A 23,893-nucleotide genomic window follows, 5' to 3' on the forward strand; every position below is an offset into this window, starting at 1 on the left:
GTGCCCGCTATCTTCAAATATAACAGTCAAATCCAACATCCAGTCCCGTTTCTTGTCTTCTCAGTGCTATTTTCAGAATTTGTACTGGTTTAGTATGAGGTCTTGAGCCTATTAATATCTCTGTATTATACTATCGGCATCTGGCTAATGTGTATAATACATCTTTTCCTCATGGTGTTGGCTGTCTTATGTACGTAGATCAGATAAAATGATTTGATTTTGGATTGAAAGATGTAGTTGTGTTAATACAAAATTTCCTCAAGTGCTACTCTATTATCTTCAGCAGGAACTAAACATATTTAATCTTTCTACCCTTATAAATAAGTGTATTTTCGTGATGATTTCATGTTTCTGTTCTTTTTGAATAATGCCACACTCTCCTAAGTACATCCACAGTCATGATTAAAAAAAATGAAAATCTTCTACAGCTGCCAACTGGATATGGCTTCTCACCTGCAAGTTCTCTTGACTAGTAGCTTTGTCACTGTGCATGTTATAAGGAGTCACCTGAAAAAGAAAAACAGAGAACCAGAAAGAACTTTCTTTACTGTTTCAGGAAAATTTTTCCAAGACCATAATTATTAGCAAAACTCTAGGACCTGTAGGCCAGGGGAATATCTTAAACTTTGGAGTACTAGTATGATTTCTGTTCCATGAAAAATATAATGACATTTCATTTCTGAGAAAATGCAGATAAATAAAAAGAAATAACTTCAGGTTTGCATAATCTTTGATAATTCCTCTTGGCTTTGCATTATGATATCTTGTGGCATCTCACCAATGTCATTCAGTTACCCTAAGCTCTGCAAAAAACTTAGGCAATCAGAGGCTTTGGAGTACAGTAAAGCCACAGAAGATCATATTTCCTGGCTGAGTCACACCCAATCAGTCCGCAACACTCAATATTTTAACAACCCGATTAGTGCTACCAAATCAAAGGCAACTCTGACTATAACACAACTTAAAGACAACAGCAAAAATAATATTTTGGTACCAGAAAATAAAACATTTATTCAGGATAAGTTCATATACTACCATTACCATACTACCATATACTACTAGCTGACAAATTATTCACTACTATTATTAAAATAATCACATACCTCCATTTGTATGAGATAAACTAATTAGCACTCTTCTTTTTCTAGAAAGTTGCCCACTCCAATGAACTGAATAACAGAAGAGCTGGTGTCATAAAAGAGAACACTGAGATGGAAAGTCTGACAATAAAATAAAAAAAAGCAAACTCCATACTTGTTTGCTTCAGGAATGGCAAGATCTGCTTAGTTTTTCTCATATAAGAACAACGTCACTTCTACTAATTCTTTTCAAAATGCAATACAGGCGGCACGTGGCAGAGGACTGGTAAGAAGTGCTGAGGTGTAGGACCATAGCAAGGATGGAACGAGACGTGTGCCCAACACGTTGTGCCTGCCTTTAGAAGTCATCAAATGGAGCAAAATGTGGGATTTTGGGGACCACTAGAGTGGCTGTGCTTGATCTTTCTCAGAAGAGAAGCCTTTGGCCTGGCTGCCTTCAAGCTGGGACTGACAAGAGGAGACCTGTTCCTTTTACTGATGCTCTATCCTGGCCTTCTTTCTGAGGACATATATGGGAAAGGTGTCCAGGTATTAAAATGTCTCTGCTCAGTCTTGCTGATGTGTCTACCATGATGCAAAACAAAAATTGTTTTTGAGAAACATGAGCACAGGCAGGATTTACCTTCAGATTATGCACTGTTACACGCTGCCTAGCATCTGAGTGTCTTCAATGTAAAGTTGAAGCAATAGAAAGTATGATCTGTGGGTCCCCCAGACCAGTAGAGAGAGTGTATAGATTTGTTAGTTAATTGATCTCAGCATATTGTTCAGAAGGATATGGAGACACTAAGGAAGAAAATTGAAAGACTATATTAATGCTGATATGGAGTAAGTAACGAAGGATGAAATTCATATCCCATGCCTTGGTAATCAACAAGAGAGGAAATATGTTCTATCAATCTACCCAAATGAACTAAACGACTCACTAGTGCAACCACCCCAGTCTCTTAGGTGCTTAGACCATTTACAACAACGTCTTCCCTCCGAGCACAGATTACCCTACTTTCCCATACTTTGCTAGTTCACCATTTGCAGGCTACTGTGTTTGACCAGACAGACGTCTGTTCCACTTCAGCCTCAAATTTTGTCTCACGTCCCGAGTCCTGACCCATTTTTAACAGGTGTGTGAAAAACAAAGTTTGGTAAAATAAGGACAGCAGAAAGTTTTGGGACACATGAAAATCTTGAGCAATCAGCTGTAGAGACCAACTGTGATTAAGTCCCATATCACAAACAAATCAAAAGTATTATGCTGACAGATGCTACCACAGACCCAGGCGTGATTCAGATTTCACGCAGTTCAGCATTGTTTCCAGGGCGTGCAGTAAATATCTGTAGCTGTACTCAGACCATTCCGCTCTGCACCCCCATGCCCTGTTACCCTTTCTGCACTGGCAGCAGGGCTGCATTTATCCACATCAGCACCACCAGGCTGCAGTAAGGCCAATTGCTTGCAGTCAACCCTCTTTTTTTTTTTTAAAAAGCTCTTTGCCAGCGAGTAACAATACGCTGCAGCATTATCAAAGTCAATGAAATTAAAACAATTCTGGTTTGTCTTGGTTTTCCAACAGGCACGTTCTGATTGGTAAAAGTTAAAGCAGTTTCTTGCCTGTCCCACTGAAATGAGTTAAACAACAATAATAAATGTAAACAATAATAATAAATGTTAAACAATAATAATAAATGTAAAGGAAAATGAATTGTCTTTGTGTAATGACTTTGTATGCTAAAGTAATGCCTAATGTGTCTTATATATGTAAGCTGAAAGAGGTATCATTGCATGAAATCACAGAAGGACCCCTTGCTGTGAACATCTTGCAGGTTTCCTGGGGCCAGGCTGCCATCAGAAAAGTGGTAACACTAAGAGAGAATACAGAAACACTGAGGAGGACCTGAAGAGGAATGGGTATTTTTAAAAGCTACAATGATCCAGAGATAACTGTAAGAAATGGAAGATAACTCAGAATATCACAAGCATCCAAAATAACTGATTTCTTACTTGTTTTCAACAGTAATTAGACTGATCATTTTCTGAATGTTGCCATTTAAAAAATGCACAGAGACTTTTTCATATGCCAAGCTAAGATATTAGGAAAGCAATATAAATCCTTTAAATATAACAATGAAAATAGTAGTGAATTTACTTGTATATAATAATGGAATATGCTCTACGCGCACAAATAACCTATGGTAAAAGAGACTGGTAGTGTCTCAGGTCTATCTCAGAGAACAGCATCTGTATACAAAGAAGAAACTGCCTTTTCACTGAAACCAAAAGAAGTGGGTGAATCATTTTACTGTAAGAATCATTTGCTCCTTACTAAGGGAAGGAATGACAAGTTGTATTTACTGTCACTCACACTTCATCCAAAACAGTTTGTCAAAAAATACATATTCCTTGATTTAGGAGTCTGTCAGTTCATAAGTTGCTGTGATGTTAAGTTTTTGTGGTTTTGCACTGATGTTTCTAAACAAGTAGCTCTGTCAAAAGTGATAATCCAGCAAACCCAGACTGTTTCTATTTGTTTATTTATTTTTTATGTTATAAGTTGGGCTCAATATAATCCTGCCTTTGTGTTATCAACTCTACATCAGACAGTCACAGATCATAATGCAGCATTCAGTGCCACCTCAGTTTGCAGTGAGGATTACTGCTTTCAGCATCCTGGGACAAAACAATGATTGAATGGACTTCTCTTTACATTTTACTTTTTGTCTGGGGGAGGGTGACTGCAGCCACTTGCGTTTAAAATTCTAAAACAGGCATCTAAAGTCAAGATAGGAGGGGAAAAGTGTTACATCATCTAACTTCCCCAAAAAGTATTTGGCTTTATCTAGTGCACTCTTACCTCTGACAGCAGCTGTCTTTTTGGCAATTTGCCTGTAAAAAAGAAAAAGAAAAAGAAAAAGAAAAAGAAAAAGAAAAAGAAAAAGAAAAAGAAAAAGAAAAAGAAAAAGAAAAAGAAAAAGAAAAAGAAAAAGAAAAAGAAAAAGAAAAAGAAAAAGAAAAAGAAAAAGAAAAAGAAAAAGAAAAAGAAAAAAGGAAGAAAGAGAAAAGGACAAGAAGAATGAAAAAGAAAAAATAGAGAATAAATATTTGTAGATTTTTTAGACGTGCAGTTTATGCATTGGTGAATGGTTCTTTATACATGATATTTATGGGGCATTTGGTTTGTTTTGTGATTTTGTTTCAACTTTTAAGGAGTGCCGTTAATGTGATTAATTAGCAAGAATTTATTGACTAAAAAATCTGCACAGCCAAACATATATGATTTTTAAAATGTATTTTTTCAGGTGAAACTATAAACCAGGGTCCTAATTAAGCCCTGCTGTTTCCTGAGATTTTGTGTGCACTACGCTGGGAAGGAAAGTTACATGGAACTTTACTTGATCATGGAAGAAAAATCTGGAGAGTAAATTCAAGCATTCTATTCAGTTCTCAAATATATTCTTCACTTGAGGGCTACAGTGAATTTATGCCCATGTTAAACATTAAAGCTCTGTTATGGGGCCAAATAAGGGGAAAACTCAAATCAGCTCAGACATCATGAGGGTAGAACTTCAGCACCAGTGCAGCAGACACCACTAGCATTACTAGATTTGCCCTGAAATACTGTGATTGATTGCAGAATTTGTTATTATAAGATTCTATTACACGCATTCTCTTCCTATTACTTTGCTAAACTGGGAAGATTATTTTCAATAATACAAAACAATTTGTAGTAAGCATAGTGTATTATAAACGGGATTTGAAGCTTTGAAATTTGCTTTGCAGGGAGCTGGGGGGTAGCTATAGCTGAAACTATACTCCACTGAGCTCTTAACCCACTTCAAAGAGACGTTCTTTATAAAAATTGGGGGGGGGGGGGGGGGGGGATTAGCATAATCACTGATTTATGCAAATTTCTGACAGAATCTAGGTTTGTGTCTCCTGTGAGGTATCTACATAGTTAAGACTCAGATGTGCAAATACAGACATACACACTTGAATGCCATCAAAAAAGTACTATCACTTTAACACAGTGCCATAAATTACTATGGAATCCACAGAAAAAGCATAAGCAGAGTTGCTAGAATTATACAGGAGCCTTTTTTTTAGGTAATTCAGGAAGAAACTACTAGATTCCCCGTTAGGGAAGGGTCCAAATTCAATTCACATGTATACATTTATAACAAAAACAATCTCACCAACAAAATTTTTAAATAGATCTTTTAATGCAAACGATAAAACATTCCTGTTGACATTTTCAGCTGTAAATCCGGTCTCGGTTATTTTTCACTGAAATACAGAAAAAGGAGTCTGGATGAAATTAAATTGCATACATGCAAATGTACTTTTATATAAGCTATCCTACAGTTAAGTCCCTGTCTCTTAAAGAGTTTGTGTTAAAAAAGTGATCACGGTATCTGTCATTTGCAAGTCATTGCCTTTCTTGTTCCCCTCACTCCATACATAGCATATTTTCGGAAGCCGTGAATTATTTCTATTTTCTCTCCTGTGATTATTCCCATTTTCTCTCTTCTACTTAGAACTTCTAGATGCAGATTAAGTCCAGGATGCAGCTTTTGGCTTGAAAGTGAACAGTCCAAACTTTTCATATAGATATCCAGCCCCTTCCTTTTAATTTTTTTGGACCTTTATACCTGACACAACCTGATACGATCCAGGCAGGTGCAGTTTCTCTAAAATGCGCCTTGAAACAAGGCACTTGGGCTTCTGCAAGGTACCTCACAGACTTGTGCATATTCCTCTTTAGGCACAAAGGTAAGCTCCAAAAATCCCACTCCTTGACATTTCAAGTGTCGCATGCAAAATGCTGCCATCTTCTCTCAGCTGGGAGAATGGGGAATCGTACTCGGGCGCATCACTGGACAATAGCGCTGTGACAGCCAGACACCCTCCTCCACAATGGAGCGCCTTGACAAAAATCTTTGCTGACCCCCTTCAGCACAGTCAAACTTGCCTTGTCATGGTAGCTGTGTCAATGAAAGACCCGTTCAAATGAATAAAACATAGGATGTACCTAGTCTGTCCGGCTGCACTAGAGAACTACATATAAGCTGCTTTTGCTGGATGCAATATACATAGCAGGGGCAGAGACATTAAAGAAATTAATTTAAACTGGATGTCTGAAATCTCTTCAGCTGTTCATATCGGTAAGTCTTTCAATAGTGAGCCTTTGTAATGAGATTGCAAGGTATTTAGTACAGCAAAGATCCTACAGGAACAAAATTTGACTTTTGAAATATTTTCCCTGTTGCCTTGTCTTCGAAAAGCCTTAAACGACTGTGAAGGATGGTTTTCGCTTAGGTTTTCCCCCCTTTTCAGCAGGTTTTAGGCCTTGGGCTATTGGTATCCAAGCAGTTAAAACTACATCAGCACTAATAGCTATGAGCTCATCTTGTATAAGCACATTTTTAGTTAAACACCGCAATCTTGGAAAAAAATGTTAGTGTGCTTAAACAGCCTGGCTCAGAATAGCTCACAATATGACGCATACCACAGGAAATAAAGTGGTATGAGGCACCTACAAAATATTTTTCAAACAAGTCATTGAAGCTGTAAGCCCCATGCCTCAGCTTTAGGAAGTCACTTATTAAGAATCAACACCAGCCGTGCCAAGCTAAGCTCTTGCTCTTGGTGATTTTCCAATTGAATATTCAGGGCCCTGTCTCGGTCTTGTTTTCAGGGAAGTACATGCCTGGAATGTTAGCAAGCTATTTGCTGGAAAAAATGCCCACAACAGGCCCAATGTTGATCACATTAATGCGTTTGAGTGGGTATAGAGTGCAAATGATTGAAAGTGCTTCCAGATCTTGGTTGCTGGGGACAAAGCAGGCTCTGTTCTCTGATCTGATGGTCATTTTTTTCAGCGGAGGATGTGGTGCAGGAAGAGGGAACAGTGCCAATCTCTGTCTAATGGCTCCAAACAGGGCCTGGGCCTAGCTCTTTGGATGCTGATGAGTGGGAAATGAAACACAGATGGGTCAGATGGGTAAGGAGAGGGGGGATTACAGGTCAGGCCAAAGAGTTGGAATAAATTAAGTGCTTATGAGGTACAGAATGGCACATTGTTAAAGTAAATGGACAGGGAAAAAACATTTCGGCATTGTTAGGCACAGTGAGCAGAAAAAAACATCCCGTCTTCCCAGACCACTTTCACACATCACATCCTCATTGGGATTACCGCGTGTTTGATATATGAATTACTTTCTATAGCACGGGCGCTGCAAGGCTGCAGCGTTCTGTAGTACCCAAGAGGAGCTAATTTTCCAATAAACACTTCAGATGTAATTTACTGGGAGCAATACTTTGGTTCATGCTCCCGATCATAAGATAGCCAGCTTCCTAACTCCCTAGAGATTTCTGACAAAAGGGTGAGTAATCACGTATGAATACTCTGGGGAAATTAAGCAACAAAAGGAGTATTTCATGCATTCTCAAAATGCTGAGTCCATGTTTGGTTTTATTCCTTTCAAACCTTTGCATCTACATGAAAGAAAAGGATTTGCTTTAAAGAAATAGTCCAAAAGGATTCTGTCTGAGAAGCAAAACTGGGGGATTTTCCTGGAAACATACATCAGCAATTTCACCCTTTACACAAAAAAAAACCAAACCCACATTGATATAAAAAATGTTTTTATTAAATAATACACACAGAGGTTCACTGCACTTATTTTTGGCATCTCTATTCCATACATAATAACCAAAAATACATTGCCAAACTCTCTGTTGACTTGTACAGCTGTAGCGTTACAGATTTGAAAACCATTGCATTAATAAAACTTGAAAGGGAAAACTGGGCCCGTGAATTTGAACTAAGTTTGGGGGGAATTTCAACAGCTTTTTTCTTCAGTCCTCGAATCCTGGATCTTTCTTGACTATGAGTATTTATCCCTCCAGCAAATGTGGTAAATATGACAGGTAAAATAAATCCTGGTCCTTCCATACCGCATGGCTAGAAATCAAGCAAGAGTCATCACTCGGATGGTGTACTCTGTGGCACATATCAGAATTGGGATCAAAGCTAAGAAATGCCAATGTTAGTGACAGAACAGCTAAAAGAAGCCCTGAATAACAGGCAAAGAACTGTTACGTCCTTTTTAGCACAGAAAGCCTCTTGAGCAGCAGAACTGGCTGGGGTATGCGTCTGCCTCTCTCCCATCAGCTACAGCAGCTTTCACACCGTGACCCACGTGAAGTCATGCCCATGGGTAACGTCTCTGAATTTCCCAGTATCCCTCTTCTTTTCCCGCCTTCCTCCTTCCCAGCCGATAGACCCATAGACCCACGTGCTACGTGTGCTGATGAGACAGACAGAAGACACATGTGGAGGGGCCTGCTGGCATGCCAGAGCAGATACTGTGGAGTTCCCTTCACAGTTTTTCCATGGGTGGTGGCAGTGAGGGGAGAGGAAAAGATGAGACCGTCTGGAGTCTTTGACCCTTAATCACCCATTAATCGTTACAACGCTTGAACAAACTTTATATTTTTAAGACAATACTTTATTGAATTTCATTCAGGTTGATTTCAAGAGGTATTGTGAGAGGGGGACGAGGAGATCAAAACCAGACAGATACACTGATGGTGGGAATTTTGAAGGAAATAAGGCCAAAAAGAATTAGGGTAATAGAAATAATGGAAAAGAAAAAAAAAAGAGACACAAACAAGGTGAGTTCCTGAAAGTAAAGGCAGAAACACAGTTATGAGAAATTATCTTTGTATAGCAAAAAGGAGCAACAAGCTTCTGAGAGAAGTGAAAGGGAAAGCAGGGTATGGTAATGTTAAGATCAGAAGCATTCTTGAAAAGTTGCCTGCTAGAAGCACAATTTAGATACTTTTTATGAAATGCTTTCTGAAATTCTCTGCTCCTGGCTGATCAAGAGAGGAGCTCAGATTTGGTAGGAAGAAGAACAGGGTAGGCACCAGCCCCGTCTGAAAGACTGGTATTTACACAGTCAGAAGGGAATCAGGAGAGCTCAGGCTGGAACGCAGCATGCCTTGTGCTCCCATACAGTACCACACTGTCTGAGCTCTGCAGTGTTTCTCGCAGCCAATGGGAAAGATTTTTTTTTTTCCTTTTAGGTACTGCTCTGAGCAAGTGTTAAGACATATAGGAAGAAAAGACACAGACACATGGATCTCTCTACCTTCCAAATTTCTGTGCAATCTAGATAGCTGTTTTCTGAATAACTGCAATTGGCCTTTTCTTCACCCAAACTCTCAAATTTAAAGCAGCATTTTCAGTGGTTTCAGTCCTAGTTCAGACTGAAGGGAGATTTAATACTAGAAAAATTGTAGGATGAAGAGACTACATCATATTTGCAAAGACTAAGGGTCCAAGTGAGGGCTATCACAAAGTGCAAGTCATGTTCTTGCAAATTTACTCTGCCTACATTTCCCATCAATCCTTGCAATATTTAACATGAGGTCCTTCTAGTAAGGCACTTATTTGGCTTGCTTACCTGACCCTGACCATCTGACATTCCCATAAGGCATCACCAGATGCAGGGTGAATGACCTTGCTGCACAACCCTGGTTGTGGTTATGTCATGTCCTGCCCATGCATACTGCAGACACATCCTTGAGCCTGGGTCATCCTACGAGGTATAACAGGCAGAAGTGTCCATCTAGGACGTCTCATAGAAGACACACTCAGCAATGTGTGTAAGCATGGACTGTAAACAAATAAAAACTGCAGAAGTTAGAAGTATTGGCATACAGATTCACAGCATCACAGAATCATATAGGTTGGAAAGGACCTTTAAGATCATCGAGTCCAACCATAAACCTAACACTGCCAAAACCACCACTACACCATGTCTCTAAGCACCTCATCCAAACGTCCTTTAAATACCTCCAGGGATGGCGACTCAACCACTTCCCTGGGCAGCCTGTTCCAATGCTTGATAACCCTCTCGGTGAAGAAAAATTTCCTAATATCCAGTCTAAACCTCCCCTGGCGCAACTTGAGGCCATTTCCTCTCGTCCTATCACTTGTTACCTGGGAGAAGAGACCGACCCCCACCTCTCTACAACCTCCTTTCAGGTAGTTGAAGAGAGCGATAAGGTCTCCCCTCAGCCTCCTTTTCTCCAGGCTAAACAGTCCCAGCTCCCTCAGCTGCTCCTCATAAGACTTCTGCTCCAGACCCTTCACCAGCTTCGTTGCCCTTCTCTGCACACGCTCCAGCACCTCAATGTCTCTCTTGTAGTGGGGGGCCCAAAACTGAACACAGTATTCGAGGTGTGGCCTCACCAGTGCCGAGTACAGGGGCACGATCCCTTCCCTACTCCTGCTGGCCACGCTATTTTTGATACAAGCCAGGATGCCATTGGCTGTCTTGGCCACCTGGGCACACTGCTGGCTCATATTCAGGCGGCTGTCAACCAACACCCCCAGGTCCTTCTCTGCCTGGCAGCTTTCCAGCCACTCTTCCCCAAGCCTGTAGCGTTGCATGGGGTTGCTGTGGCCCAAGTGCAGGACCTTGCACTTGGCCTTGTTAAACCTCATACAATTGACCTCGGCCCATGGATCCAGCCTGTCCAGGTCCCTCTGCAGAGCCTTCCTTCCCTCAAGCAGATCAACACTCCCACACAACTTGGTGTCATCTGCAAACTTACTGAGGGTGCACTCGGTAACTGATACACTTCTGATCAGAAGAGTCCCAAGGCAGTGTAGACATAGGTACTCTAGTCTTGGGAAAATTAAAAAGGTGCGCGTGTGATCCTACAAAAGAAATTCCAGTGACGAGAGCTCCCTCATCATAGCATAGCATTAGGTGGTAGCCATCAAAATGACAATGTGGGAAAGTGAAACCATTGTTTTGCCCCATTTTGCATGGCCAGCAAAACTGGCTGGGCATTGAAAAAGAAACACATTTCACCTTGCTTTGGTATGTCCAACCTGCCTGCTGTTCCAGCACATGAGTTCCTTCTCTAGGAGGAAATATGACTGAATTCTTCCTCACATTTGAGGGCAAAGTTTCCCTTACAGAGCTGGAAAGTTCAATGTGGAAGGAAATTCAGCTCAGAACTAAATTAGTCTACCTGCTCAGCAGCACCTGTTGGTTTAAAAATAAATGATAGTTATTGTTTATTATTAGGCAAAATATTATATCTCATTGGGAAGCCACTGTTTATTTCACTCTCAGGGTTTTTAATAAAACTTTCTCAGTGGTTTCATACACTGTTAAGTAACCTAGACCTCAGAAATTAAAAAAGCTTTCCATCTTCCAGAGCAAATGTAGATTTCAGCCCTAATATTTATTCATAATGAATTAATGATATTAAACAGCCAACTCCTAAATGACTCACTAAGATAATGAGAGGTATTAGGTACTTAGGATGATGGAGGCACTTAGGTAATGAAGTGAAAAAACCTAGACAGATGGAAAAAGAGATCTGATTTTCAAAACTAGCGGTTTGTGAAGAGTGTTTTTCTAAATAAGAAACACAAGTCAGTATGTAAAAACAGCAATGGAAAGGGAATCTGGTCCAACTTATGCAAAAAGCCTCACTCTTCAGTATTTGCTAGTTCTCAACCCTGCCCCTCTGGCCTTTACTTTTAGAACAAGGCTTCTTTAACTCCTGCTGATGCAATAACTAAAAGCAGGGCTCAGCCTTCAATGCCCAGTATTAAACTGATGCTGTGCTGCTAATGTACTCCATTGTATGGCGCTGCGAACAGTAGAGCCCTCATACAGTAAGCACCCTTATATGAAATGATTCCATTATCAGATACATGTCACAGAGGATTTCCTCCCATGTACAACACTGACACAAATTGCTGAGTTACAAGATTTATCCATTTACTGTGCCACATTTTTCACAGGATTTTACCTTCTTGCACACAGACATTACTTTACGAGCCTACTTCTGTACAAAGAAAATTCATAAAAAAATTATAAAAAAATCAGTGTAGCACTTACTCTGTCAAGAAGTGTTTTTCCTTGAGTGGGAATTTCTTGAAACAGATTTGTCTGAATAATGTATGTTATGACCTTTGGAATAAAATGAAAAGCCTGTGGGACAATACTAGATTTTGGCAGGATACTGTTGTCGCTTTTCAGTTTTCACTTCAACCACTGGCCAAATGCCACACCACAGCCTTGTTCTAACAGTGTAAGTCACACCACAGCCATCACCATCCCATGTACTGAATGCACTATACCAACCACTACCCATTCTGAAATAAAGCATTACCTGTCAACTCTTGCTGCACATTCCTCATAGACTAATAGTTGAGGTGTTATGTATGTACAAGTTGTAGATGCTTCTGCAATATTCATGTAGCTCCACTTTTGCACCCTGTGCTAGACCCTTTCCATTCCCAGTTTGCCTTTTAAACTTCTTGATATTGTTTTACTGGACAGATTATCTGTTGCAGAGAACTATGGATAAAGAAAAAAAACAACTTCATATTTTCAAGGATCAATTTGGCTTGTCTTACATGTTCACCTGGGTAACTGGCAACTTACAAAAATATCTCCCCAAAGTTCTGAATCTAACGTGCATTACACAGGCATGGAAAACGCGTCTTTAAAAATTCCTAACAGTCTTTGATCTCAAAATTATATGACTATCCTACAGAACACACCCTGTCTCCACTTGCTACTTTTCCCAAAATCATTGGGCTAATAATAGAAAGGAAATTCTGAGTTACTGTGGACCAAGTCCTGAGGACCTTACTCAGGCTTTACTCAGACCCGACTCAGATAATTTCCCTTGAATGGACAAGAGCTGGCCAGCTTGTGCTAAATCAGAGTGAAGATCACAGGATTTTCCTGGAGTTATTCACTTAATGTTCACTTCCTCATTGTGCTGAATCACACATGAAATAGATCACATCCTACATAAAAATAACAACATTCATGCTTCATTCAAATAAAGTGGTACTCTGCTTGCTTATACCTAGAAGAGGTCAGCAGTTTTCAGAGAAATACTGTTTTGATGAAAAACACTCAGTAAGCAAGCTCAAAAAATTGTTCTCAGTATCTCAGAGTTTCTGGAAGTGGAGTTTTCTTGACCTTGTGGCAGGTGTGTGTGTACCAGGAACTCAGAGGGCTGCAGGGAGCTGTTCGAGATCTGCAGCTAGAGAGAACAGCAGCTGCCAGTTACCAACTTGGTAGGCACGCCAAAGTATCCATTATTTTCTTCATCATTCCAAGACAAGATATGTCATCCTACTTGAACAATGACCAGAGAAAGAGATCAGGTAGGGATTTGTTCTGAAACTCCTAGGGATTCTTCTAATGCTACATTTAGTATATTTGGTCTTTTCTCACACTTTGCTGAAGATGATATCTTATGTAATTGCTGGCTTGCAGACATTTGCTAACTTAAATTAATTCCACAATAGTAATGAATTGATGAGTGAATAAATGAATGAGTGGGTAGTACTCCAGCATTTCGCAGGTGTCCAGGTGTCACATGAGAAAGATGTACAAACAGATGAGGATGAAGGTGATGAAGATTTAAAAAAGAGAAGGGTTTTTGTCTTAGTACTGCAGAAGAAAATTATGAACTCAAAAGCTTTACATTTAGCAGAAGGAATTGATGGAAGTCATTGGAGAGACACCAACAGGGAGGAAGGTCGAAGTTCAAGGTGCAAAATATCAAATACAAATCAAAGATATGATCAGATAACAAGAGAATAGCTCTCTATGATACATTTTCAGAGATGATTTATTATTGATATTGGAGAATAATAACGGGATGGTACACTCCGTGTCCTTGGAGGTTACAGTACCAGATGGATCAGGTGTTCATGAATGATTCTGTCATGACCGATCATATTCTAGAATGTGGCAAAGATAATCGTTGTTTCTCATATTGAAAAGAAGAGTAGTGGTAGCAATGAGCCATATTGTCTGTTGTGTAGTATCAGTTTTATGCCAGTAAAGTTTCAATAAAGTCCAGTTGCACTGGTATGAAACTTGTGTAAGGTGTTGAAAGTCATGCCTGATATATCTACCCCTCTTGTATGAAAATCAATATTAGCAAGGTTTTCCAGACGTTATAGTGCCTGTACAAGCTGCTTTTCTTGGACCACTCTTGGGCTGCACAGGATCACTGCCGAGGAGGAGGGGAGCAACCGTTCAGATCTGCCCCGAGGCCTGGACTCTGTTCCCCAGTCAGCACCATGCCCTGATTTACAACCTGATCCAGGAATCCTACCTACAATGCAGCTATATCAACACCTGCATCCTGGGGAAAACAAATATTTTTTAAGGTGAGATTGTTGGGTACAAATAAGCTGCAAAGCATAAAGCTGGCTCGGAGCCAGGCCCAACAAGGGCATTAGGCACTGCGACGCTCAACGTTGCTAGTTCCAGAATGAACTATTAAAGGGATCATTAAAACGACATGTAAAATCAGCCTGTTACTGTGAGGTGCTAAGTGCTTCCATTGAAAAGCTTTAAGGGAGCGGAGCCTTCTCTGCATCTTGTAAGACTGGGCCCATATTTTCTAAAAATGTGATGAAATGATGCATTTTTATTTTACATCTTGACAAATCAATTTCCTGAATGAATGGCGAGTTCACAGAAGGGGCAGCACATGTTGCATTCCATTAGAAAGAATTTACTAACCATTTTTCTTTTTCTTTTTTAGCTGATGTATATGCCGTGCTGTGAACACTGAAAATTAATGTTAATTTATTTATCATTAAAAATAAGGAAATGAGGCTGAGCAGCATGGAGAGAAAGTCTGGAAAGTGTGAAAGTATGTTCTGTATTCATTACTTTCTATAGGTACTATTTTTGTTTCACTCGATAATCTCAAAGGGACACCAAATAAATTGGGGGTGACTGAGCTATTAAAATTGCTTATTTAATGGCTTCTCTCTTACTAGGGGGAAAACTTTTCAGTCTGTTTAGACTGAAACAATCTAGGTGGAAAAAATCTGGTCCCATAGATTTGTTTTGGCGCCAGTTATAAAACCCTCTGCCTCAGCTGTTTCATTTTGATCTTCTTTAGTTACATTTTCATCAAGATGAACACGACAACTTCAGTGGACCATCTCTGGATACAATACAGATTAAAATGTAATCGTCCTCATACGCAAAATTATTTCAGGCTCAATTGTTGTCTATCAGATAGGTATCTAACTTTGTTTGGTTTCTACCATAATCCAAATAGCTATCACACTGCCAAAGTAGACATTCACTTAAATATTTCCCTCCTTAGGGAAACACTTTGGTCTCTCTTTACAAACAAAAATGCCTAAGTGGGCTTGGAGGAAGGGCCTGGAGAAGCTCTTTACAGAGATGCTAATACAGGGTGGAAGGAGGCTCACTGGAGTGAGGAAAGACAAGGAGGAGACAAACCGCGTTTTTAGCACAGGGGAAGCCAGTGAAAGGGACCCTAGGAAACAAGGAGCATGCCTGGAGAAGAACGTGCAGCTAGAGCCCCGGAGAGGGGAGAGCCTCCTCATGTCTCTGGCCTGGAGGGATGGGGAAATAAAGCACACAGTTTTGTCTTGCCGCAAGCTCCCCGTTATGAGTGTGGTGGAGGTTGAAATTCTGACCCTTTGGAGTCAAGAGGGCTAAGACTGCCCAGTGACTTCATCTGCTTTTCCAATACCTGAGGTGAAGTTTTTCTTTTGGCTTAGCTGGTGCATAATCAATCCCAATATTTGCGGAATAGGTGGATCCTACCTCGGATCACATTTTATAAACATACTGTAATCTCTGCAGTTATTTTATCTTGTACGTAGTTTATGCTTAGAAAAATCAGATCGGCTGTTTCAGAGAATCCCTAATGTGACCGCTAGACTTCCATTAGCCAAAAAACATGGATTTTCCTAGGTGCTAACTAATAAGATGACTGAGTAGTTCCACTGAATGATCGAACAAGACCAAATACTTAATATGCTTCTATTGATATGCTGGGTTTCTCAATCTGCAAAAAACAGAAAGTGGAACAGTTTTTCATATTGCTGCAATTCCTATAATCATTCTGTTATAGTTTATCTTTTCAAGTACAGCCAGATTATCTCTTCAAATATAACCAGTAATCTGAATACAATATATAATGTCAGGTTTCCAAATTAAAGTGAATGGAATTGTAAACTTTAGGAATTTTCCAAACCAGAAAGACAGGATGGAAATACAACATCGAAATCTGAGAAAGTTAATAAGGTTTAGCTTAGTAGGAAATATTTTATTACCATAGGGAGGTTTAAAATCACTTCAGAAAAATAGAAGTGCAGGAGTCATTTCTCTTTTAAAAAATATATCACAGTCAGTAGTCGTGAAAAAGATGATTTATCGCAGGATTCTATGCCTAAGTTGTAGGTGCTTAACTGCAAGCATGTGCTTACACGCTTTTCCAAACAGAAGTGTATTTAAGCAAGTGCTTAAGTTCAGTATTGAACTAGAGCCTTAACGGTCTAAGAGGACACGCCTCAGGCCTGGATTTACCCACCTACCTTCAACCACTTAGATGAGACATACCTAAAATAGGAGCCATGTCATCCTACTCTCTCTCTACAGGGAGATTTATTGAATGTAGATGGAGTTTAGGGCAAACTAGCCTCCACAGTTAAATTCTTAGGTTCAGTGGGATGGATCCAGCTTAATCCTGAACGGAATCTAATCTAAATGAATGACCTTTTCACTTTCAAGCCACCTCATTAGGAAACGTGGGAGGAGAAAGACAAAGTCTGCAGTATGCCATGAAATCACCTAACAAATATGAAAACAGCAGAAGGAGGAGGCAGTCACCAACAGTTAAGGCATTTATCTGGGAAATGAGAAAACAGGAATAAAATTCTACCTGAGGGGATTCAAAACTTCCTGCTTTTTATTTCCCAGAAGACGGTCTTAGCCACTGCAGCAAAGGCTACAGTAAGCCAGGATAAGGCCACAATACATTCTTCCTCACGAAGCTGTATTATTGTTCAAAGAAGAATTCAATGTTTATAGGTCAAAGAGAAAATAAAGAGACATCTTGTTATTGTGTTGTTCTGTGATTAGAACAGTCCTCTATAAGGGGAGTTGTGAGTTCTCATCCTTGCTGGTCATGCTCATTATGCTTTTTAAAATTTAGTGAGTCTTTAATGGAAAATTAGTCCCTCTCTACTAGGGATGGAAATACTGATGCCCTGAATTGTGCATTCGATCCACTTGTTGCTCCCATGTTGTACATTTTTTTTAATGGTAACACATAACAAAAGGGTTTGTACCTAAAACTGACTTAACTGCTTACATGTAAAATTATGAAACGAAAAGTCACATAAGCCACAAATGGAAATTTTTATGTTTGACTGGGGCTTGAGTTAAATGCTATATCCTTTGTAAATCTGGTCACTGATTATCATATGGTTATCATATGTTAAAGCAATAAGAAACTAACAAAATGCACCACGTGAATGTTGGAATGCTGCAGCAGTCAGAACCTGTGTCAAACCTGTAGTGCTCTGGAAAATTGGGATGTAGCTGGATCAAGTTGAAACAGACCATTCATCCTGTGTCTCTGAGATACGAGTTACAGTGAAGACAATGAAATTCAGAAAACAGTCTATTTTCACAACGACTGGTTCTGAAGCACTCAGTGGTTTTAATAGTTTTCGGTCAGCTGAGGGTAGTCATGGAAAGGTAATAAAAAATCTAAGACTCACAGAAACATGAATCTTATCTAAGAGATGATGCAGGAGGAGGGCAAAACAAACATAGAAATTTGTGATGGATCTGAGGCTAAACAGCTTGCAATATTAACAGGCCTGATAGACCCTGATAGAAAACAGGTAATAAGAAGCTGGAAGAAGGCGGGGGGCGGGGGAGGGGGAGAAAAATCCATATGAAGAATCTAAAAATCATTATTAACAAAACAGGTGGAGTTTGACAGGCGGCAAAAGCTCTAAATTGAGAATGAAATTTACTGAAGGTGGACATTGTCTGACACTTCCATGAGAGGTTTCAAACCACTGTAAGAAAGGCAAGTAGGAATAGGAAAAGTCCCAGCAGAACTGGGAATAGAGCTGAAAGAGCCAAAAATTCAGCAATTCGTACACAGAGGAAAGATCCTCTTACCCTAAGACAGACTAAGCTGTTTATTGTTCTGGGAGTCATGCAACAAAAAAGAAGTACTAGAGTGTATACATTTGCTAGCCCTCTAGACTAAAAAAGAGACAAATCTCTGCCTATCTTTAGATCTGAAGAATTAGATATATAAAATGGGACAATTTTTCCTCTACCTATGAGAGGAGACATATTAGGGAACATGGATAATGCCAAATAGCTTTCAACAGGGTGCCCTAAGAAAAACAGAAGATATTTGTTCACACTCAACAGTCCCTTTGAGAAATATTGTTTCTGCAGACTACCATTTGGGTTGTTTCCAGCCCCTGAGGGGTTTGACTGCAAAATGTAACATTTTTTGTTGGTGTGGAGGATACAAAAGACTATAAAGATGATGTTTAACTATGGGAAGAAAAAGTTGTACAGCATAACCAGAAGCTTTGGAAAACGATGGAGCAGCTGGGATAAATCTAAACAAGTAGAAATGTAACTTCTATGTGAAGACAATAATATATGTGGGTGAGACAGTAACGTGAGAAAGTGTTCAGGTAGGTCACATCAAAGTTGAGGCCATCAATAGCAAGCATGTCTTTAATAGATGTGAAACCGGTACAGTTTCAAAGTTCTTTGAAATTAGGATTTATGTAAACACGCTTAGTCTAACAGCCTAAACTGACTGCTTGGGAATGCTACAGTGCAAAGCTATTCAACAGGCATGGGAAACTGAGGCAAAGAAGCCCCGATCCTGAAATATAATGACATGAGGAGCAACAGTAAGTTCTTAGCAGATCCTGCAAATGGGCTATTGGCTTGGTCTTCTTATAACAGCACAGCTGAAACAGGCAACCAGTGTTTTATTCATCACAGATTCTAACAAAGAACAATTATTCATCTGCGCAAATAGAGGGGGCTTTGGTCTTGGTCAATGGTAAAAAAGTTTCATGCTTTTGTTTATGTAACAAAATACTAGTAACTAAAACTACCCATAAAGTTTTTCTCAAGGCTAAAAAGCACCCCAGAAATACCCGTCCCCCAGGAAATACTCTTAGTTACAAATGGACGACTTGCAGAACAATATGACAGTCACAGGCACACTTTCTAGAGGATTCAACAAAAGTGGTGGGATGAACATTCAGCAAGAAATTGTTTATCCATCTTTTTATTTGAAAGTGTGGAGTCTTTCTTTGAAATTGAAACAAGGTCACTGGCGACTTGACAGTACATAAAAGGCAATTATGGCAAAAGACACATATCCTGTATCATAAAATACGATTTGGTATCTGAACACACTTCGTGACAATAGTACTGTGACTGGGGGGAAAAATGAGCATGCACAGAAGTAATGACCAGTGAGATGTCCTGCAGTCTTAAGAAGCTGGCACCCTAGACAGATACAAACCATGGGCAAACAGTGACATGTTTTCCACCTGTCTGAAGGAGGAAAACTAAGGTATCTGGCAGGCAATGATCACAAAAGTTGAGGGATTAGAGGCACTAGACATGAAAGCAAAAAACAAAACTAGTGTCACCTTCTAAAAGCAATGGTCTCGATTCCTTGGGGAGCCTCAGTGAGCCTAGACTGCCTCACAGACCAATTGCACAACCTCAGTAAGTTTAATTATTTGATTCATTATTGGTATGTGCAATGGTGTGTTAAGTAATGCTGTTTTTCAAGTGATATTATTCCGCACCTTGACTTAACAGACACCAGGCCTTTAAAACTGTGCGAGTGGGGTACTGCGAAGCTCTCAGCATTGTTTGGCAAAGGCAGTTAGACCCAGGTACAGAATAAATGGGGTTTATGAAACCTTCAAGCCAGAAGTTCAGAATGGTCTCTGAACAATTTGTGTGTCAGTGGATGTGAAGATGCTACACAGGCATGAGGAGGTCTGAAGCCTGCCGCAATCATGAGATGTCTTCCTAGCGACTCCAGTGGGCTATAGATGAGAAGGACTTTCTGCAGGGACCTCTATCCACCTCCATCCTCCTTGGTGCTGCCCTGTGCCTACTCCTTGGTGCGGCCATTGATGCCAGTGGATACGTAGCCCCATTTCGGCACGCACAGCTGGAGCGCCAGCAGCCCTGGCAGCTGCGTCTCTAATAATACTTCCTCATGCCCCTGTGCAGCTTCACTAAATAAACCTGCCAACACATGAGAGATGTTAAAAAAAATAATCTTTGTCTTTGGATCTTGTGGGGGTGGTAAAAATGAGTTCATTTGCCTTTCGGTCCCTCGAACACCAGCAACATGTACATATGAAATATACCACTTCCCAATTTCCAGGCTTGGGGCTATTGTGGCAGGCAGTACCTGCCCAAAACCCTTCTGGAGGAATTGGAGGGCCACTAGAAGCACTTTGTACAGTGCCCACTTTTTCCCTTAAAGCTGATCCACCGCCCCAGACTACCCAGTTTGTAAATTATGCAGGGACAGTCTGAGGAGTTTGCCCTCTGCTGTGCTTTGTTTTAAAGGTTAAGCACTATACTCCTTTTTGCTTGGGCCCTCTGTACATGATGTGTATGTGGGTAATGGGAAAACATCACATTCAAGGAAGTGAATACACTAATCGGGAATGAATGAATATGACCTGCAAGGGGAAACTTTACCGAAAGCACAGGAGTACCAAACCTTTAGTCGGCTGCTTTTTTCTCCTTGTTATCTATCACTGCATCAGAGCTAAGTGGAAGCTGGCAAACACAAACAATTGTTTGGGCATAAACATAACTTCAGTTATAACCATTTGCATTTACTTGGTATCTGTCATGTCACAACTATACGTGTTCTTTGTGAACCAGGTGTTCATACAGGGAAAAGGAGGCAGAGAGGGTTGCAGTTCCTAAGGCTACAGGCACTTGAAGAATAAAAGGCTTAGCTTTTCAGACTTTATGTATTCCAAAACCCTCCACAAACAAACATAGCTAAAACTATAGCACAAATACTTCTACTTCCTCTCAGCTTTATATTGCAGCTTTCAGCTTATGGAAACATTTGCCCAAGTTTGATTCAAATATTCCTTCAGAAACTTTTTAGTAGTCTAATGAAATCTTAAGAGGAGGGGGTGGGCAGGCTAGTACTCCAATCCCTGTTAAAAAACACCCTTCGTGTGGAATTTGGGTGAGTGTGTCCCCAGAGGTACAGAATGCAATAAAGATAAGAAGGACTACACCTTGCAGCACAGATCTGTGGGGCTGTATGAAAGGGGCTGCACAGTTACCAGCTGTCTGCTCCAGTCCCTTTCTGGAGAACAGCTGGAAATGCATTCTCCAGAGATTGCATCTGGCTGGATTCCCCTGCACTCAAATCCCATTGATCTGGTTCCGTTCTAGCCCTCTGTACTCGCAGTTCAAAGAACAGCGAGGCCTGTAAAGAAATTACTGCCATATTGTTCAATCGGCCACAGTGAGCAATATATAGGATTATAATTAGGAACACATTAAGGGAAACAGCTCAGTGGAGATAAGCTGTTTGACTGCATACGCTTTTTGATGAGGGCTTAGTGCCAATCCCAGAATAAAAAAGATTAAATGTTTGTTACCAGTCTTTTTGAACTGCTGGCAGAACATGTGGTAAAGCATTTTTGATTCAAATTAAAAGCATCCTAGGATAAAAATAACCCTGTTCTGTTAGACCTTTCCAAGTGAAACCATTTGTAGGCTGATTTATTGTCTTTTCCTTCACCTCCTTCCACCAGCGTGATTAACATATGCATTTCTGAATCACATGTAAGCCTGGACAGGTATTTGTCTTGTTACACATCTGCGTAACAAATGGCAATACAAATTGTATACGGAACAGATGTAGATTTTCAAAGTCCCAGCAAATTGTATTTGACCAAGCGCATAGATAAAAGTCTTATTGCAATTTATGGTTTCTTTCCGGTGGAGGCAGTCCTATGAGGAGTCACCAGTCTGCAGGTGACAATACTGATGCAGAGCCATTGCAGATAAAGCATCCAGGTTTATAACCAGGGAAAAACCTGTAGGAAGTGAAACACAGCCAAAGAAGGAAACAAAGCTCTGTTAATATCCTCATGAAATGCTTATCACTGCACTCTGCGGTGTCTAATTTATATATCTGGGAGACGTTGTTTTTAGGATTCTTTTTTTCAGTCTCTAGGTTTTGAACTGGCGCCAAGTATACCAGAGAGGCTGGAATTTGACAGATTCATGCTATGTTCATGGAGCCTCCCACACTGAGACAGGTTTATGATGTTACTGCATGTAAATTACCAGGGCTTGGGGAAAGAGCTACATTCTCACTCACATCCCCCTACACACAGAAATATCCTTTTTTACATCCTTTTTAAGCTCCATTTTTAGTGAGCTGGTTAAAGATACGCAATTGGATAGGTACGGACTGCCTTAACCAGGAAATATATATACTAACGTTAACAGAAATATCTACAACAGGCTGCTCAGCTCCATTGTAGAAACAGAGGTTAAAAAAAAAAAAATCAGGAAATTTGTAACAAGAAGATGGATTTAAGAGGCTAAAAACATAAAGTGATCTTACACTCAGAGCAATAGTTCTTCTTCTGGGCAATCCAGTCTAATAATACTAAATGCATTTAAGCAGTACTATTTTTACAGCATGTGGAACTTCATATAATTGCCTCAGTTCCCATCTACTCGGGATTTAGAGAATTTGTACTAAGTCTAACATACCATAGGAACACATTTGTACCAAGTGAAGAACAGTCATTTCACACACGATGTGGTCAGGAAATGGCAGCCTGTTGTGAGGACAGACTTCCAGGCAGCCGCCAATTCAAATTCGCTTTTGGCCAGGGGGAATCCCAGGTGGCATCTCTGTAGATAGACAGAAGTCCCCCTCCGCTTAAGACAGGCATCCTATTCTCCATGCTGAGCCCTCAGCTGTTGTGCCATACCCAAGAGATGTTTATAAAGCTTCGGCTCCCCCGTCTCATCCCTTCCGCTGTGCTTGCAGCCCTCAAAAGTGACTCACTTTTAGCTTTGGCTGCAGCAATCCCAACTCTGAGAGACCAAACTCCTACTCATTCTTTTCTCAAGGAAAATCCGACTGAATCCATTCCGAGATTTCACCGAAGGGATGCAGTCAAAGGACCGCATGCAAAGAACTGACCGCAGTCAAAGAACTGGCATGCAAAAAATGGCAGAAAATCTGAAGTCTGCCAATTGCTTTGAGATCACTGGTTGAAAGTTGCAGTAGACAACATGAAATTATTATTTTAAGATGTGAAATAAAATATATGGGGCCTAGATTGAAAAGGAGACAAAGTCATCACATTAATGAAATCTTTACTGTAGTAGACACTCATGGTAATCATATTCAAGCTTTAGGCCAAAGCTCGTGTTAATTGCCGGCAGAGGCGGTGCCAAACTTGGTCAGAAACTCCAGAGCAACAGAACAGGGTGTATCATCAGGCTGGGGTCTGGCCTGGGTCCCAAACACAGAGAAGGACCATTTCAGTAGCCGAATTCGGGAATCAAGACCCATCCTACCAACAGCATCTTTAATTCATGGGCCAAGAGGCATTCTTTTGCCTGGAGGTGGGATCCTGATTCTCCACTTCCTGCTGCTGTCTTTTTGAAATAAAGCCTTTGTTACGTGCCGCCCAGGCTTACCTATGTAATTCCTTTGAAGGTACAAACAACCCAGGCTGCTGTTCTTTACAAAAGTGTGTGTCTGTTGGGAGGAGTTAAGAGAAATAATCATCCAGACTTGCTGATGCCGATTTGACTTACCTGACGTGCTAGTGTTACTCATATTTTGGGGACTAGTATGATTA

The 23,893-nt window shown here is 40.3% G+C and overlaps 1 long non-coding RNA gene across 1 annotated transcript in view; it reads right to left on the bottom strand.

Annotated features, from left to right (window-relative positions):
* Nucleotides 1-470: 470 nt before the first annotated feature.
* LOC142404967 (uncharacterized) overlaps nucleotides 471-23,893 on the bottom strand; it is a 96,944-nt gene continuing 73,521 nt past the window's right edge. The window contains exon 3 of the long non-coding RNA XR_012774013.1: nucleotides 471-507. This is a non-coding gene — a long non-coding RNA (uncharacterized LOC142404967). The remainder of the gene's footprint in view (nucleotides 508-23,893) is intronic.

Source organism: Mycteria americana, chromosome 1 (genome assembly GCF_035582795.1).
Source record: "Mycteria americana isolate JAX WOST 10 ecotype Jacksonville Zoo and Gardens chromosome 1, USCA_MyAme_1.0, whole genome shotgun sequence".
NCBI lineage: Eukaryota > Metazoa > Chordata > Aves > Ciconiiformes > Ciconiidae > Mycteria > Mycteria americana.